Source organism: Cynocephalus volans, chromosome 3 (genome assembly GCF_027409185.1).
Source record: "Cynocephalus volans isolate mCynVol1 chromosome 3, mCynVol1.pri, whole genome shotgun sequence".
Taxonomy (NCBI): Eukaryota; Metazoa; Chordata; class Mammalia; order Dermoptera; family Cynocephalidae; genus Cynocephalus; species Cynocephalus volans.
The window spans coordinates 64,048,223-64,063,295 of NC_084462.1; the positions used below are offsets into that span (position 1 = coordinate 64,048,223).

General features: G+C 34.9%; 1 protein-coding gene across 6 annotated transcripts in view; it reads right to left on the minus strand.

The window, feature by feature from the left end:
• Positions 1 to 15,073, minus strand: part of SCAPER (S-phase cyclin A associated protein in the ER) — a 491,674-nt gene that overhangs the window by 421,073 nt on the left and 55,528 nt on the right. Inside the window, exon 1 of one of the 6 annotated variants that reach the window (XM_063090895.1) lies at positions 1,340 to 1,389. The exons of the other annotated variants lie outside the window; for them this stretch is intronic. The gene's annotated coding sequence lies outside the window, so the exon portion shown is untranslated. Of the gene's footprint in view, positions 1 to 1,339; positions 1,390 to 15,073 lie in introns of those variants that run through there. 6 annotated transcript variants of the gene reach the window in all.

The following is a 15,073-nucleotide window of genomic DNA, read 5'->3' on the forward strand; positions in this document are numbered from 1 at the left end:
ACCTTAAATATATATAATAGCAAATAAATACATATATAAATAAACATACACAATACCATTTACGTTAATACCTATAAATATAAAATACTCAGGTATAAATATAATATGTACAAAATCTATATGAAGAAAATCACAGGGCTGGCTCATCAGCTCAGTTGGTTAAAGCACAGTGTTATAACACCAAGGTTAAGGATTCAGATCCCCATACCAGCCAGCTGCCAAGAAAGAAGAAAGAAAACCACAAAACTCTGATGAAAGAAATCAAAGAAGAACTAAATAAATAAGGAGATATTCCATGTTCATGGATAGGAAGACTCAATATTGTCAAGATGTCTATTCTTCCCAACTTATTTATAGATTCAATGTAATCTCAATGAAAATCTCAGCAACTTATTTTGTGTATATCAACAAAGTGTTTCTAAAGATTCTATGTGCAGATGTAAAAGACTTAGAATAGGCAACACAATTTTTAAGAACAATGTCAGCGAACAGACACTATCCAACTTCAAGACTTCTATAAAGCTATATTAAGACAGTGTGCTACTGGTGAAAGAACAAATAGATCAATGGAACAGAATAGAGAGCCCAGAATTAGACCCACATAAATATAGTCAACCGATCTTTGACAAAGGAGCAAAATCAATATAATGAGGCAAAGATAGTCTTTTCAACAAATGGTGCTGGAACAAGTGGACATCCACATGCTAAAAAATGAATCTAGACATAGACTTTACACCCTTCACAAAAACTAACTCAAAACGGATTATAAACTCAAATGTAAAATGCAAAATTATAAAAATCCTAAAAGATAACATAGAAAAAAAACCTAGATGACCCTGGGTCTAGGAATGACTTCTTAGATATGATACCAATGGCATGATCCATGAAAGAAAAAATTGATAAGCTGGACTTCATTAAAATTAAAAAATCCTGCTCTGCAAAAGACAGTTTGAAGACAATGAGAAGACATCACAGACTGGAAAAAAATACTTGCAAAAGACAGATATGAGAGACTGTTATCCAAAATATACAAAGAACTCTTAAAATTCAACAGGATAAACAACAATCCAATTTTAAAATGGGCCAAATTCCTTAACAGACACTCCATCAAAGAAGACATACAGATGGCAAATGAGCATATGAAAAGATGCTCCACATCATATGTTATCAGGAAAATACAAATTTAAAAAACAATGAAATACCTCTTAGAAATGCCAAAACCCAGAAAACTGACAATACCAAATGCTGACAAAGGAACACTCATTTATTGCTGGTGGGAATGCACAGCCACTTTGGAAGACAGTCCAGCAGTTTCTTACAAAATTAAACATGCTCTTACCTTATGATCCAGCAACCGTACTCCTTGGTATGTTCCCAAAGGAACTGAAAACTTACTTCCACACAAAAACCTGCACGGGATATGTATAGCAGCTTTATTCATGATTGCCAAAACTTGCAAACCACCAAAATGTCCTTCAGTAGATGAAGAGATAAACTGTGGGACATCCAGACAATAAAATATTATTCACAGCTAAAAGGAAATGAGCTATCAAGCCATGAAAGGACATGGAGGAATCTTAAAAGTACATTACTAAGTGAAAGAAGCCAATCTCAAAAGCTACTTACTGTATGATTCCAACTATATGACATTCTGGAAAAGAAATTGATATCAAGTGTAACTTTGTGTGTAAGCTTTGGTACATCAGCTAAAGATGTCATTTAAATGCATAAGACAAAAAACTTTAAAGTATATTCACTTTACCCGTCTCATACCATTCTTACCCCATAAAGACATACCAATCTTACCTTACTACAAAGACAACTTTCCAATACTCTCAGAAAATGACCGGCAGAAAATGCCAATCAGCAATAAAATGGTCATTTGTATTATAAAAATGTTGCTTTTCCATAGCCAAGTCTCAGATTGACGTCATAGTATCAGTGACACGCAAAGACCTCAAAAATATTTTTTACTTATAAGTATTTTAAAAGATATAGATACACTTTGGAAATCAGACTTAAGATTAATAATAAATGTATACCAAATTATTCACAAACGAAATATAATACCACCCTTACTTTAGTCATAAAAGTTATTTTCTACCTTAAAATACTCCTAAACAAAGAAGTATTGTTTATTTCCTTTCAAAGGAAATATTACTGGTAATAAAAGTATTCTACAATCAGGAAAAGGACAAATAAAAAAATTTAGTTGGCTTCCTTCTCTCAATTCTACTAATATAGTTCAAATTACTTAATTAAATTAATTCAATTTAAATCACCTACATTTGGGCACAAAAAGATTTAATTCAGATTCATTTATTTCAGAAGTTTTCTACTAACTTCCCTTTTTGCTAAAAAGAAAAAAAAGTCTAAAGGGCAAGAATATGAGCAGCTATATTTCTGATACTAGTTGGCACAGAGAAAGTACATTTGATGGCTTAAACAGTCTATCTTAAGGAATGTTTAGCTCAACATTATCAAAAATGATCAGAGTGGTACCATGCAGCTGTAATCTGAGTCATGTTTTACGAACAAGGGAATACAAACAAGACAAGCAACTGGAGCAACCTCATAGTCACTGATGCACATCTTTCTCCCTAAAGCTATGAAGGCCATTTTGTCAAGCAGGATGAAACAGAACAAAAGTGGCTCTGAAAGTAATGTTATAGGCATTCAGATGACTACATATAGATGTACAGCTAAAATTACCAATTAGTTTACCAATTGGCTGCAACAGATTCGATTGGTTTGTAATTAATTCTAGTTACTGGTGCACACAGCAGGATGGTTGGCGCCATCTTTTTGTCCTCCTGACACACAATACTAGTGCACAGGCCCTTGGGCCAAGGATATCAATACAGCCCTCCAAATCAGCTACAGGAATGAGCACAGTGGTGATGAAAAGGTGGAAACATGCATCACATGAGAAGGCAGTGATAAAGAGAAGACTTTATGGAAAAAAGAAGCTTTACCAAAATGGAAACAAGTTTTGAAAAGAATTATTTTTTAAGAACAACTTATCTAGTTTTTAATAAGCTACTAATGGAATAAATCATTCAAAAGGGAAGTCATCTGAAAGCAAATGGCAAGTAAATCATTTTCAAAACTGTCTAATAATAACATTCACAATCATCTTCAATCCCCAGTCACTCATTTCTTTCAAATCTCTCTCCTTAATTTTCAATATAAGCTATCTGGGAAAAGGATACATAATATATTCACCAAACAAAAACCTAAATAAATGAAAATCTGCTAATGAAAACCATTCTCCTATAATTTAATCCTTACCAGCATCTCTGTGGGTAAATAAAATTTGCAATTGCCTGGGTATTACTATACAAATATTTTACCACATGGCTAACTAACTTTTATCTCAACTCATTTGCAGTTGGCTTGACTAGATGCTTTTCTCTGATGGTATTTCCCACTATGAAAAATCAGAGATCTATTGCTGCTAAGAATAAGTAGACAAAGATGCTAAGCCTCAAAATCAACACACAAAAATTTAAATTCACTACAGACACCTGCATAGTTACCTGGAAACAACTGCTGAAGGCATTCTTTTGCCTGGAATATTCTCCCAGTACCAAATTATATGCTTATATTCAGGCTGGAGTGTCCTCAGGCCTCATCTAAACCAACCTCTTCACTTATAAACACAGAGGCTGAACAAGGTTTGGGGTTTTTTTTCCCCAAAGTCACACAACTAGCTTAGAGGAAACACTGGAAAGACTACGATCCCATAAGATATTCTATTCTCCTTTCAAGTGCCAGCACAAATACTACATGTGAAAATTCTCTTATGATCCTATAGACAGAAGTCACCTCTCCTATGAGCGTTATGAAGTATAATAACTAATGTCAATGCATATTAAAAACTCACAACTGCTATCAAATGAAAGTCATTACTCCTTCAAACCATGTACATTTGTAATAACACATATCATTTTCCAAGTTACTGTTCAAGAAAAACATGTTCCTGTCAAAATCTTCACCTTCACTGAGGTGCATGGAGGAGCAAAATTTATTTCAAAGGCATAAATCGACTCTCCTTTCTCATCAATCAAATCTCAAATTGTTCCAATAACCCAGAGGAATAATATAACAGAATTATAATCTTTGCTACTATGCCCAGTAATCTTATCACCAAGAACATCTGTTTTCTATGTTGCAGTCATTAGCTGGTAAATTTCTACCATTTCAAATTAACAGTAAAAAATAATTTTATTTTATTTATTTATTTATTTATTTATTTTTGGTCTTTGATAGTTTTAATTATTTAAACAATATTCTTATTAAAGGACTCTGGGTTAGAAATCTAACCAAATATTCAATTTTCTCAGCATATTTTAATTTAATTTTATTTTATCAACACACAATGTGGTTGATTATTGTGGTCCATTACCGAAACCTCCGTACCCCCTCTCTTTCCCCTCCCTCCCAACAACCTCATATATGTTCGCTTGTCGTAACAACTTCAAGGAATTGTGGTTTGTCTTCTTCCCTCCGCCCCCCCCAGTTTGTTTGTGTATGTATTTATTTATTTTTAGCTCCCACAAATAAGTGAGAACATGTGATATTTCTCTTTCTGTGCCTGACTTGTTTCACTTAATATAATTCTCTCTAGGTCCATCCATGTTGTTGCAAATGGCAGTATTTCATTCTTTTTTATAGCAGACTAGTATTCCATTGTGTAGATATACCACATTTTCCATATCCATTCATCTGATGATGGACACTGGGGCTGGTTCCAACTCTTAGCTATTGTAAATAGTGCTGAAATGAACATTGGAGAACAGGTATACCTTCGACTTGATGAGTTCCATTCCTCTGGGTATATTCCCAGCAGTGGGATAGCTGGGTCATATGGTAGATATATCTGCAATTGTTTGAGGTACCTCCATACCATTTTCCATAGAGGCTGCACCATTTTGCAGTCCCACCAACAATGTATGAGAATTCCTTTTTCTCTGCAACCTTGCCAGCATTTATCATTCACAGTCTTTTGGATGTTAGCCATCCTACCTGGGGTGAAATGGAATCTCAGTGTGGTTTTGATTTGCATGTCCCGAATGCTGAATGATGTTGAGCATTTTTTCATGTGTCTGTTGAGAAATGTATGTCTTCCTTTGAGAAATGCCTATTTAGCTCCCTTGTCCATTTCTTAATTGGGTTACTTGTTTTTTTGTTGTTGTTGTAAAGTTGCTTCAGTTGCTCGGATATTCTGGATATTAGTCCTTTGTTGGAAGTATATTTTGCAAATATTTTCTCCTACTCTGCTGGTTGTCTTTTAACTCTGTTAATTGTTTCTTTTGCTGTTCACAAGCTTTTTAGTTTGATATAATCCCATTTGTTTATTTTTCCTTTGTTGCCCATGCTTTTGGGATCATATTCATGAAGTCTGCTCCCAGTCCCACTTCCTAGAGTGTTTCTCCTATGTTTTCTTTAAGAAGTTTTATTGTTTCATGGTGTATATTTAATTCTTTAATCCATTTTGAGTTGATTTTAGTATATGATGAGAAGTACATGTTTAGTTTCATTCTCCTGCATATGGATATCCAGTTATGCCAGCACCATTTGCTGAAGAGGCAGTCTCTTCCCCAGTGTATAGGCTTGGTGCCTTTGTCAAAGATCAAGTGGCTGTAGGTGTGTGGGTTGATTTCTGGATTCTCTATTCTATTCCATTGATCACTGTGTCTGTTTTTATGCCAGTACCATGCTGTTTTAGTTATTATAGCTTTGTAGTATAGTTTAAAGTCAGGTAATGTTATGCCTCTACCTTCATTTTTTTTGCTCAGAATTGCTCTGGGATGTGTGGTCTTTTGTTATTCCATATATACGTCTGGATAGTTTTTTCCATTTCTGAGAAAAATGTAATGGGAATTTTGATGGGGATTGCACTGAATAGTGACCAAAAAAATAAAATACTTAGGAATAGAGTTAACCAAGAATGTGAAAAATCTCTATATTAAGAACTACAAACCACTGTTGAAAGAAATTAAAGAGGACAAAAGAAGATGGAAAGATATCCCATGCTCTTGGATTGGAAGAATCAACATTGTGAAAATGTCCACACTACCCAAAGTGATATACAAAAAATAATTTTAAAAATAAAAAAAAAAAGAATCTCAATTAAAAAGTGAAAGTATTTAACCTGAAATAACATTCACAGAATGAATGATGCTCCCCAGAGCATCAGTAAATTTCTTAGTCTTCACCTAAACATCAGAACTTGATTGTCACTCAATAAACATTATGGATTCCATGTTTTATCTTTTTTACCTTCCGCCTTGTTTTATTCAGTTATCTTACTTTACATATTATGGTATATTTAATTTTGTATGGGAATCACAGAAAGATAGAAAGTGCCTATTTCAATTGTGGAAGAAGTCATCTCAATAAAGGTTTGAGTCTGAGTTGCAGTTGAGCAGGTTAATAGGAGCTGAGACCTTCTATTGGAAGATACAGTCAGAATACCAGACAAAAGGGATTGAGTAAAACCTTGAGAGGGTTCATGAAGGAGGTAGTATCAGGTGAACAGGATTCAAGATGAGGCATCTCTAAACAGGTTGAAGCAATAAGTATGGTTAGAAAGGAAGTGAGGCTCTGGGAATCTGCCATGTTGCCAGAATCAACTGTGACCAGATTAGCAACATTGCTGAATGAAGCCTAGTAAAAACAATAAAGACAAAATCAGAGGCATTTCCAATTGGCCTCATTATCTTGACAGGATACTTCGACTATGCCTTTCCTGAGATAGCTATAAAGAATAGCCCTTTCTGGAGAGTGATGTTATCAAGATGGCAGAATAGATGATTCCCAACATCTTACCCTCCCACAGGTAACCAATTTACAACTATTAAAAAGCAAAGACTGTCACCCTGGAACCGCTGGAGCTGGGGGAAGAGAGGAGACCATTTGAGTTCATGAAGGTGCAAGAGGCAACAATGAGAGGGTGTGGGGAGGGCACCTATTGTTCTAAGCCAGCCTGGTATGGAGGAGGGGACTAGCTATTACACAGGAATCAAAGCCAAAAAAAGCATGACACCTTTCGTAAACGTGCTTGGAGTCTGCAGGGGAAGGGAAGGGTTTGGAGTACACCATATCAGCCCATAGGCATAAAGACCACTGGCAGGATTTCCCCAGGCCTGCATAGGAGCAAGCGGCCACAATTGACTGGAGAAAAAAGAGCCACCCAGAGGCCAGTGAGTTATCATGAGAGATGCATACACAGCCTGCCCATGGGAAGTGGATGGAGTGAAGAAGAAAAGCTGGCATGCCAGGGGAACACTACGAGGGAAAACAGTGTGGGCAGCTGGTCTCAGTGAAAATCAGTCAAGGCAATAGAACTGCAGGGTGTTCAATCTGCAGGAAAAACTCTGTCCCCAAGAGGAATTTCCACACAGCACAGACCTGGAAGTGAATAACAATCTGCACAAAAAGCCTTCCCAGAGAATAAGCAGCAAACAGTAGTCTCCTCAAATGCCCATGCATCAACATAAAAGCATAAATATGAAGAAAAAACAGACAAATATGTCACCATCAAATGAAACAAAGCACCAGGAATGGATGCAGAGGAACAACAGATCTATGAAATGTCTGACACGGAATTCAGAATAACCCTCTTAAGGATGTTCAGGGAGTCACAAGAAAATACAGATAGAAAATTAAATAATATCTGGAAAATAATTTAGGAGCAGAATGAGAAGCTTACAAAGGAATAGAATCAATTCAAAAAAATAGAATTTCTAGAAATAAAAAATACATTACCTGAATTGAAAAACTTGATAGAAAGCTCCTACAGCAGACTTAATCAAACAGATGAAAGAATCAGTGAGCTCAAAGATAAAACACATGAAATTATCCAATCAGAAGAGCAAAAAGAAAAAAGAATAACAAAAAATGAAACAGAAATACAACAAATAGGAGACTCCCTCAAGCATAATAACCTCTGCATAATTGGCATAGTCAAAGGAGAGAAAAAGGGAAGAGATACAGAAAGCATATTCAAGAAAATAATGGCTGAAAATTTCCCAAGTATGGAGAAAGATGATAGCATCCAGGTTCAGGAAGCTCAGAGGTCACCAATCAAATTCAATCCACGGAGGAAAACCCCAAGACATATCATAATTAAATTATCAAAAACCAAAGATAAAGAGAGAATAGTGAAAGCAGCAAGAGAAAAGAAACACATAACATTCAATGGAGCCCCAATACATCTCTAAGCAGATTTCTCAGTGGAAACCCTACAGGCCAAAAGAGAATGGAATGATATATTCAGAGTGCTGAAGGAAAAAGACTGTCAACCAAGAATTCTGTATCCAGCAAAACTAAACTTCAAATATGAAGGAGAAATAAAGTCTTTTCTACACAAACAAAAGCTAAGGGAATCCACCAACACTAGGCCTGCCTTACAAGAAATGCTAGAGGGAATTTTCCAGTCTGAAAGAAGACAGCTTTAAGGAGCAGCAAGAAAACATTTGAAAGTGTATAACTCATTAGTAAAGTAAGTTCACAGACAACCTCAGAATACTCCAGTATCATAATTGGAATGAATAAACCATTTACCTCCATAGTATAAAGACTACATGACAAACCTAACAAGACTAATATATACAACAACCATATAAGAGAAAGGCAATATTAAAAGATGTATCTTGAAACAACAAATTGTCAAAAAGTAAGGGGGAATGACTTCAAAGCATAGAGTTGGCTTTTTTTATTTTTTCCTGGATATCAAAATTGAGTGTTATTTGTCTAAAATAGTTTGTTATAACTATAACATGATTTTTGTAAGCCTCCTGGTAACCATAACACAAAAACTTAGAAGAGACAAACTAAAAATAAATAGCAAGAAAGCAAAATATAAAGCTAGAGAAAACCACTCAAACCAAAAAGGAAGAGAAGACCAGAAAAAAAGGAAAAAAGGATCAACAAAAGAACCAGGAAAAAAAAAAAAAACAGTGAAATGGCAGTAACAAGTCCCTATACATCAATAATAATCCTAAATGTAAATGGACTAAATGCCCAAGTTAAAAGACACATAATGGCTGAATGCCTTATAAAAGGAGAACCATCAATATGCTGCCTACAAGAAACTCACTTAACTGAAAAAGATACACACCAGCTATAAGTGAAGGGAAGGAAAAAGATATTTCATGTAAAGGAAAACCAAAAAAGAATAGGAGTAGCTATACTTAGATAAAATAGACTTCAAGCCAAGGAAAGTAAAAAAAAAAAGACAAGGAAGGTAATTATATAATGATAAAGGGATAAATTCAACAAGAGGATATAACAATTCTGAATATATAAACACCCAACTCCAGAGCACCCAGCTATATAAAGCAATTTTTATTGGATCTAACAGGAGAGATTGACCCAAATATAATAATAGCTGGGAAGTTTAATACCCCATTTTTAGCAAAGGACCAATCATCCAGACCGAAAATTAACCAGGAAACATCAGAATTAATATCTACTATAGGCCAACTTGACCTAATGGACATTTATAGAACATCTCATCCAACAGCTAAAGAATACACATTCTTCTCAGCAGCACATGGAACATTCTCTGAAATAGACCATATGTTAGGACACAAAACAAGTCTCAACAAATTGTAAAAAATCAAAATCATATCAACCACCTTATCAGACTACAATGGAATAAAACTAGAAATCAACAAAAAAGGGACACTAGAAACTGTATGAATACAAAGAAGTTAAACAACATGCTCCTAAACAATAAATGGGCCAAAGAAGAAATTAAGAAGGAAATTTAAAAATTCCTGGAGACAAATGAAAATGAAAACACAATAAACCAGAATCTATGGGATACAGCAAAGCAGTTCTGAGAGGGAAGTTTATAGCAATAAATAAATGCCTACATCAAAAAAGAAGACTCCAAATAAACAACTTAACATTACACCTCAAGGAACTAGAAAAACAAGAGCAAACCGAAACCAAACTCAGTAGGAGAGAGATAACAAAGATCAAAGGAATTAGAGATTTTAAAAAAATACAAAAGATCTATAAAACAAAGAGTTAGTTTTACAAAATGTAGACAAAAATTGATAAACCTTTAGCTACACTAATGAAGAAAAAAAGAGAAAATTCAAATAAAATCAGAAATGAAAAAGGAGACATTACAACTGATACCACAGAAATACAAAGGACAATAAGAGACTAGTATGTACAACTATATGCAAACAAACTGGAAAACCTAGAAGAAATGGATAAATTCCTGGACACATTCAACTTACCAAAGTTGAATCATGAAAAACTAGGAAACCTAAACAGACCAATAATGAGTAATGAGATTGAAACAGTAATAATAGGCCCTCCAACAAAGAAAAACCCCAGGACCAGATGGCTTTACTGCCAAATTCTACCAAACATTTAAAGAAGAACTAGCACCAATTCTTCTGAAACTCTTCCAAAAAGTTGAAGATGAGGGAATACTTCCAAACTCATTCTACAAAGCCAGCATTACCCTCATAACAAAACTGGAAAAACACACACACACACAAAAACTACAGACCAATATCCTTAATAAACACAGACACAAAGATCCTCAACAAAATACTAGCAAACAGAATCCAGCAACACATTAGCAAGATTATACACCATGATCAGGTGGGATTCATCCCAGGGATGCAAGGATGGCTCAACATGTGCAAATCTATAAATGTGATACATCACATTGACAGAATGAAGGGGGGAAAAAAAGCACATGATCATTTCAATAGACACAGAAAAAGCATTTGATAAAATCCAACACCCCTTCATAGTAAAAACACTCAACAAATTAGGTATAGAAGGAATGTACCGCAACACAATAAAAGCCATATATAACAAACACACAGCTAATATACTTAATGGACAAAAAGTGGAGGTTTTTTCCCTAAGAGATGGAACAAGACAAGGATGCCCACTTTTCTCACCTTTATTCAACATAGTATTAGAAGTTTTAGCCTATGCAATGAGGCAAGAGAAAGCAATGAAGGGTATCCAAATAGGAAAGGGGGAAATCACACTATCCCTATTTGCAGATGACATGATCCTATACACAGAAAATCCTAAAGACTGCACCAAAAAATTACTAGAACTAATAAATGAATTCAGTAAAGTGGCAGGGTACAAAATCAACACAAAAAATCAATAGGCTTCTTATACGCCAACAACGAAATAGCCAAAAAAGAAATCAAGAAAGTAATCCCATTCACAACAGCAAGCAAAAAAATGAAATACCTAGGAGTAAATTTAACCAAGGAGGTGAAAGACCTCTACAATGCAAAGTATAAAACATTGGTTAAAAAAAAAAAAAAATTGAAAACACAAGTAAATGGAAAGACATCCTATGTTCATGGGTCAGAAGAATTAACATCACCGAAATATCCATATTACCCAAAGCAATCTACACATTCAAAGCATTCTCCATCAAAATACTAATGACATTCTTCACAGAAATAGAAAAAACAACCTTAAAATTTGTATGGAACCACAAAAGACCCCGTATAGTGAAAGTAATCTTGAACAAAAAGAACAAAGTTGGAGGTGCCTGACTTCAAAATATAGTATAAAGCTATGGTAACCAAAACAGCATGGTACTGGCATAAAAGCAGAAAACTGAGCAATGGAGTAGAACAGAGATCCCGAAAATAAGCCCACACACTTAGCCAACTGATTTTCTACAAAGGTGCCAAGGATACACAATGTGGAAAGGACAGCCTCTTCAAATGGCAGTGGAAAAACTGGATATCTACATGCAGAAGATTGAAACTAGACCCCTATCTCTCACCACACACAAAATCAACTCAAAATGGATTAAAGACCTAAATTTAAGACCCAAAACCATGAAACTACTAGACAAAAACAAGGGAAACGCAACACGAAATGGGAGTGGGCAGTGCTTTTTTGAGCAAGACTAAAAAGGCACTGGCAACTAAAGCAAAAATACATGAATGAGACTACATCAAATTAAAAAGATTCTGCACAGCAAGGGACACTGTCAACAAAGTGAAGAGACAACTTACAGAATGGCAGAATGTGTTTGCCAATCACAAATCAGATAAGGGGCTAATATCCAGAATATATAAGGAACTTAAACGACTCAAAAAAACTAATAACCCAATTAAAAAATCGGCAAAGGACCTGAACAGATATTTCTCAAAAGAAGACCTACAAATGGTCAACAGGCACATGAAAAAATGCTCAACATCACTAATCACCAGGGAAATGCAAATCAAAACTACAATGAGATATCACCTCATTCCAGTTAGAATGGCTATTACCAACAAGACAAAAAATAACAAATACTGGCGAGGATGCAAAGAAAAAGGAACTCTCCTACATTGCTGGTGGGAGTGTAAATTGGTACAGCCACCGTGAAAAACAGTATAGAGGTTCCTCCGAGAACTAAAAATAGACCTTATGACCCAGCTATCTCACTTGTGGGTATATACCTAAAGGAAATGAAATCAATATATCAAAAAGACACCTATACTCTCATGTTCATCACAGCAGTATTCACAATAGCCAAGAAATGGAATCAACCTAAATGTCCATCAACAGATAAATGGATTTTAAAAACCCTGTAGTATATATTCACAATGGAATACTACTCAGCTATTCAAAAAACTGATATCCTATCATTTGCAGCAACATGGATGGACTATTTTAAGTGAAGTAAGTCAGGCACAAAAAGACAAATACTGCATGATATAATTCATATGTGGTATCTAAAAAAAAAAAAACGGAGAGGAGATTCTCATAGAAGTAGAGAGTAGAATAATGGTTACCAGGAGCAAGCAGGGAAGGGGGAGGAAAAATGGTGAACTAATGGGTATAACACTATGCTATCTACCCTAAGTGAATCATTGTACAGTATATGTATGTAATGAAACAGCACACTGTACACTGTACCCCACAAATATATACAAGTAAATGTCAAAATGTTTGGGTGGGGGGAAGAATAGCCCCTAACTTTTCAGGGAGGAGGTTAAATTTTCCAACTCTGTATCATCATCCCTCCATGATCCTTTCTCATCCAAATTAAGACAGCAGGGTTTAAGTAGAATAGCGGTTAAAACAGAATCTGTGGTTTATCTTTTTCAGATCACAATCAGCTTTAAGAATCTCATGAAGTTATGGAACCTATACTCAAACAATATACATGAAATAATTTTGCAATACCTTCAAATGATTCACACACATGGGTCCACGAACCCCAAGTTAAGAATCCCTATGGTAGAGGTTGAGTAAAAAATATCCTATCTAAATTTTTCCTTCAATCCTGATAGCTATTTTTCCCATATTTGTTTTTCAGAAACCTCTTAGTCCCTCAAATACATGTCCCATGAATAGAAGAAAACAACTGCACTCCAGAAACAGGTGTCATAACATGCCCATGCCTAAAACCACATCTCTTAGAAATCCCACATAATAGTTGCTTCCTTAATAACAGGAAATTCAAATTAAAAGAGAGTTTTCAGGACACAAATGAAAATTTCCTCAGATCCACAGTTATCTAATACCAATATGGATATACCCCAATATTTAAGATAATAACGTTCAAATTACTTATATCTCCCTAGACTTCATCTACAACTCATGTCAGAATGAAATGAGTAGAAGGCATACCTAGCGAGGTCCCCAAAATGCAATTATGTGCCAAATTATTTCAACAAAAAGAAATAAGGCGACGTTAAGTTTCTCCCTCTAGTTACTATTCTTGCACAAAACTGATTGAACAAACATCCACTTCCCAACATCCTATTTCCTCTCTTGCCATTTTTTCTTGCCATCTAAAAGCTATAAATTGCTGCTGAGATTAAGTCCTACAAAATCTCAGGACAAAGGCAATTTTATCCTGTTGCATTATCCCAGTTCCCAAATGAGACACTAAATCCTTTTACAGTAAAGTCTCCATTTGGAATTCCAAAACTTCCCAAATTCTGGGTAGTGATAGAATTTGGTGTGAATCCTGACAACTCAGCTTTCCTGAACTCCTCTGTAATGAGTGTACAGGCTACTTAGCACTGATTATAATAAGCCTGGAAAAGTAAGACCATACAGTAGGAAGTTTTAAAAGCCAAAATGAGTCTATTATTGATTCAGAAGACTATGGAGATAGAACCAATAAAAGTTTTACAACAGAAGAATAATATGATCAGAACGCACTTTAGAAAGATTAATGTCATTTGTAAGAACGGCCTTAAAAGGGAAAAAACTGGAGAGGGACATACACAAAAGGACAAGAAAATAGTTCACCAGAGAGTAATAAAAGTCTTAAAAAGGCATTGGCACTAGGAAAGAGGGATGGGGATTATAAATGAGAAAAAAAAAGCGATAGATGAATGTATAGAAACTTTGCAGTCAACAAAGAAGAGAACACAGGTGACTGTAATAATGGTGGTTTCATGAAGAGAAATTACAAATTAGGAAGAAACAGTTTAAAAGTGATGTATGGTATAAAATGGTATGATGTCTACTCATTGCAAGTAGGTTACTATAACTAGAAACTTAGCCCAAATAAATCAAGTTTGACTAACCTCAGTAGTAGGTATGACACAGTAATTACAGTCTCAAGTTATTGTTTTTCCAAATACCCAAAAGAAAAAAAAATCTATGCTCTATTGATGATAATGTATATGAGAATCTGGTATAAAGAACAAAGATTTATCAACCAGGAGATCATCAATTAAGTGTCATGTTAAATAGACTAAAAAAATGACAGCACATCTATCTCTCCAACTTAAACACTCATAAAACAATGTTTTGGGAAATGTTATAAACATAGGAAAAATTAATTCTTTAACCAATCAAACAGCAAACTTTCATTGTAAGCTTACAATGCATGAAACAGCAGAAAATAAATTGCTAGAATAAGGCTGGAAAGACCAGGTACAGACAGAAACAAAGATAGCTATTAACATAAGATAATGGTGAGATAACTGAAGCCTACTCCCATAAATGCATAGAGGACTTTTAGCCTGCTATCCCTGCTCTGAATCTCATGCTCTCTGTAACAAATTTCAATATGATAGCTAAGGCGTAAGAGGCAAATCAAAAC